Source organism: Alosa pseudoharengus, unplaced genomic scaffold (assembly GCF_046254945.1).
Source record: "Alosa pseudoharengus isolate Yale_2024_CS ecotype anadromous, Long Island Sound unplaced genomic scaffold, YU_APseudo_1.1 YU_APseudo_1.1_scf_215, whole genome shotgun sequence".
In the NCBI taxonomy this organism is placed as follows: domain Eukaryota; kingdom Metazoa; phylum Chordata; class Actinopteri; order Clupeiformes; family Clupeidae; genus Alosa; species Alosa pseudoharengus.
In genome coordinates, this window is record NW_027468677.1 from 8,694 (window position 1) to 13,409 (window position 4,716).

Consider the following 4,716-nt stretch of genomic DNA (forward strand, 5'->3'; position numbering starts at 1 on the left):
TATGGGCCCGAAAGCTTATTTAGCTGACCTTACTAGAAAGTGGTGTAGTGGAAGCACCCAGAGTTTTGATCTCTGGAGGATGGGTTCGAATCCCTTTTTTCTAAGGAGCCGGGGGGAGTCTAACCCCCGTGGTTCACTCTATCAAAGTGGCCCTTAGGCGTTCAGGCACAGCTCCGGGTCTATCTAGAATTGGGGAGGGAGACCTGCAGTTCCCACTGGAAGGGAAATATGTCAGAGGATCAGTGCTAGTGTAAGGGGGAGGAAGTTTTTTCACACTAGATGTATTAGTTGGTCATATCGGAATCGTGGGTAGGAGGCCCGAACCCACAGGAATAGCCCAGAAAGAAGGGCTGCTTTAAATATGATGCTAATGGTAGTAAATTCAGGAAATGAGGGGAAGTGTGAGGCCCCTATAAAGAGCACTGCTGATAGGGTATTTATGAAGAGAATGTTGGCGTATTCGGCCAGGAAGAAAAGGGCGAAAGGTCCCCCGGCGTACTCTACGTTGAACCCGGATACAAGTTCTGATTCTCCTTCAGTTAGATCAAATGGTGCCCGGTTGGTCTCTGCCAGTGTGGAGATATATCACATTGCTGCAAGAGGTCATGCTGGGGCTAGTAGTCAAATTCCTTCTTGTGTGGTGCTGAACATTGATAGGGTGAAACCTCCTGTAAATACGATAGTGCATAGAAGAATGAGTCCTAGGGCTACTTCGTAGGAAATGGTCTGGGCAACGGCTCGCAGAGCCCCAATTAGGGCATATTTTGAATTAGATGCTCACCCAGATCCTAGGATTGAGTACACGGCCAGGCTGGACAGGGCTAAAATAAAGAGTATACTGAGATTTAGGTCGGTGACTGGAAAGGGCAGGGGTAGGGGCGCTCATAGTGTAAGTGCCAGTGTGAGGGCTAAGGTAGGAGTAGCTAGGAATAAGAATGGGGAGGATGTGGAGGGTCGGACAGGTTCTTTAATAAAGAGCTTAACTCCGTCTGCGATTGGTTGAAGTAGTCCGTAAGGGCCTACCACATTTGGTCCTTTCCGCAGTTGCATATACCCCAAGACCTTTCGTTCGATTAAGGTCAGGAAAGCTACGGCTAGTAGGACAGGTACGATGTAGGCAAGGGGGTTAATGATGTGGGCTATGATAATGTGAAGCATAGCTAAGGAGAGGATTTGAACCTCTGGGAGGGAAGGCTTAGGCTTCCTGCATTTACCGGGCTCTGCCACCTTAGCGCGCCCTTCTCTTGGGCCGGGGGTTGCCCCCCTTTACCTGCTTCAGTTGTATTCAGCAGGTTGGGGGGAGGCGTGCCTAAAGCATGGGCCTCATCACTCCGGTCCTTTCGTACTAGGAAGGGTGGCTTCACAGATAGAAACTGACCTGGATTACTCCGGTCTGAACTCAGATCACGTAGGACTTTAATCGTTGAACAAACGAACCCTTAATAGCGGCTGCACCATTAGGATGTCCTGATCCAACATCGAGGTCGTAAACCCCCTCGTCGATATGGACTCTGGGAGGGGATTGCGCTGTTATCCCTAGGGTAACTTGGTTCGTTGGTCGGCATAAAGCCGGATCATTATTGGTCAAATGTTTTGTGACTTAGAGCTGTGGCTCTGGGTTTTAGGGTGTTCCCCTATCCACTCGGGAGCTTTGTTATCTCCCGTGGTCGCCCCAACCGAAGACGCTTGTGCCATAATCACGTTGTTTGAGGGTCCAGTTAGCGGCCGCTTTTCGTGGTTGGTTGGCGTCTAAAGCTCCATAGGGTCTTCTCGTCTTGTGTGTGTATACCCGCTTCTGCACGGGTAGATCAGTTTCATTGACCGGGAAAAAGAGACAGTTAAACCCTCGTTATGCCATTCATACAGGTCTCCATTTAAAAGACAATTGATTGCGCTACCTTTGCACGGTTAAAATACCGCGCGCCGTTAAACTTTTGGTCACAGGGCAGGCGGGACCTCCTATAATTAGTGGTGGCAGGAGGCGATGTTTTTGGTAAACAGGCGGGGTTTAGGTTTGCCGAGTTCCTTTTTATCCTTTAAGTCTTTCCCTTGATTTAAGCACTCCTGTGTGGGGGTAACGATGTTCTATTACATGGTCTTCTCGGCCTAGGGCGGCGGTGGTGCATTGCCCTCTTTTGTTGGGTTCGTTAATTGTCGATGGGATGTCCGATTCGACTTACACATGTGCTGGGAGAAGGTCTTTCTTCTTATTACTCGTTCTAGCATGGTCCCTCCTATGGGGGCATAGGATGGCCCAGTAATACTAGGGGCTTTGGAGATTTTAATGTTATAATAGGCTTGGGTTGGTCTGAGCTTTAACGCTTTCTGTTCAGATGGCTGCTTTTAGGCCCACTGAAACCTAGGGCCTTAGTTTAATATATTCCTTAGCCTCCTGTTTAAGGTTGTGTCCTTTGTTAAGGGAGCTGTACCTCCCTTGACTAACTCCCGCGGGTGTCCTTTGTGCCTTGTTTAAGTAAAACTGTTGTGGGCGAGGGCGCAGCGGGGCTGAACTTCTATTCATTTCTTGGGCAACCAGCTATAACCTGACTCGGTAGGTCTTTCACCTCTACTCGGGGGTCTTCCCACTCTTTTGCCACAGAGACGGGTTGGCCCTATAATAGGCTGCCCCGGAGTAGCTCGTCCGGTTTCGGGGGTTCAAACTAGAGGTCTCTTTGCTTGAGGTTACTGGCTAGATCATGATGCAAAAGGTACGAGATGTAGTCTCTGCTTTTATCTACTTTAGTGCGTTATTTCATTTCTCTTTCAGCTTTCCCTTGCGGTACTTTGTCTATAGCGTCTTTATTTCCTTTTCTGTCGCCCGTACTGGGGTGGTCGAATGGTTTAGTCTGTGCTTTTAGCTTTTTGTAGGACTATCTATATCATTAATTTGGTTTTTATAGTCTGAGCTAGCTGTTTAGTTCAGGGTGATCCAACTTGCATGGATGTCTTCTCGGTGTAAGGGAGTCGCTTAACTGTCTCAGCCACACCCTGATTATTCCAAGTGCACCTTCCGGTACACTTACCATGTTACGACTTGCCTCCCCTTGTGACGGATGTTGTGTTATTTACCTTGGTGTAGGCGGTTGTTGGGGAGAGTGACGGGCGGTGTGTGCGCGCTTCAGAGCCGGCTTCAAGGGGGCACTCTATTCCCCCTTTACTGCTAAATCCACCTTCGGATTGTCGTTTCAGACAACCTTCCGTGAATAATCTGGATCAGATAGTGTAGCCCATTTCTTCCTACTTCGTACGCTACACCTCGACCTGACGTTTTGAGTATTACTCATTCTGCTTACTGTAGTACCTTCACAGGGTAAGCTGGCGACGGTGGTATATAGGCGGGAAAAGCAAGGAGTAGTGAGGTTGAACGGGGGTTATCGGTTCTAGAACAGGCTCCTCTAGGGGGGTCTGAAGCACCGCCAAGTCCTTTGGGTTTTAAGCTGGCGCTCGTAGTCCCCTGGCGGATATTTGTTGTACTGGAATATCTAAGTTTACGGCGGGGCATAGTGGGGTATCTAATCCCAGTTTGTGTCCCAGCTGTCGTGGGTTCTGGTGGGAAGGGGTAAAGCTACTTTCGTGTCTATAATTCGAGCCCCTAGGTGCGTATGACGGCCTAAGGGGTCTTCGGCTTTAGTATTTTATTCTCCATAACCACTCTTTACGCCGAGTGAATCAACTAGGGCCTCTCGTATAACCGCGGTGGCTGGCACGAGTTTTACCGGCCCTCTTAACCCTGACTAAGTCAAGTTTTCACTTATGGCTTAATGTCTATCACTGCTGAATTCCCTTGGGGGTGTGGCTAAGCAAGGCGTCTTGGGCTAAAAAGTGTGCCTGATACCGGCTCCTCGTCCCCGGACGGGGGATTGAGGGCATCCTCACAGGGGTGCGGAGGCTTGCATGTGTAAATTGGGTTAAAGCTGATAATAAAGTCAGGACCAAACCTTTGTGCCCGTGGGGCTTTCTACGGCCCATCTTAACATCTTCAGTGTTATGCTTTGCTTAAGCTACACTAGCCACACAGTAACATCTTTTTGCAACACTATATATACCAACACGTAACAGAACTCGTTGAAGACGCCAGTCGAGTCTTTCATGGTTTCGGGGTTTGACATGAATATTAGACTTTTTCGGGCGTAGGGGGTAGGGGGGTTTGTCGCGCGAAAAAACCTCCTAGTTTTCCAAAGAAGGGGGGCAGTATAATAGGGTAGTGTGGGTTGAGAACTGATCTATTATGCACCTGATATCACTTATGTGGTTCTTCGATGAATGTTGATGGAGTATTGGACAGTTATTTCTCATTCAAGGAAATGTACACCCTTTAAACGTTAACATTAGGAAGGAGTCGCCAAATGCCAAGTGAAAGTGAAGGAAAAAAAAGGAACCAGATGCATGTATAGTGAACGCCCGGCATGGTGGGTAACGAGTCGTTAGTATGCCACCATTAACTTATGCCTGGAAAGTTCAATTCTTAGGGGGATTATAAATTTATGGCCCTGAAATAGGAACCAAATGCCAGGAATAGTTCATTCTGTGAAACCCCCACAATTTTTGTCCGTGATCTTATCATTAAGAGTATGCACGATTTAGTCGTGTTGGTCGGTTCTCACTACATTAAATAAGTATATATCTATTTTTGATGGGTAACGCAAGGAAAATGGTTTGATGGAGTAATAGGGATTAATCTATTTATCAGGTTTTCTTATTTATATTCTGAATCTT

General features: G+C 47.8%; 1 non-coding gene across 1 annotated transcript; it reads right to left on the bottom strand.

Moving 5' to 3' along the window:
- Positions 1 to 2,990: 2,990 nt before the first annotated feature.
- LOC143138775 (18S ribosomal RNA) lies at positions 2,991 to 3,943 on the bottom strand. Its single transcript, XR_012990293.1, has one exon. It is a non-coding gene; the product is annotated as an 18S ribosomal RNA (ribosomal RNA).
- Positions 3,944 to 4,716: the final 773 nt, after the last annotated feature.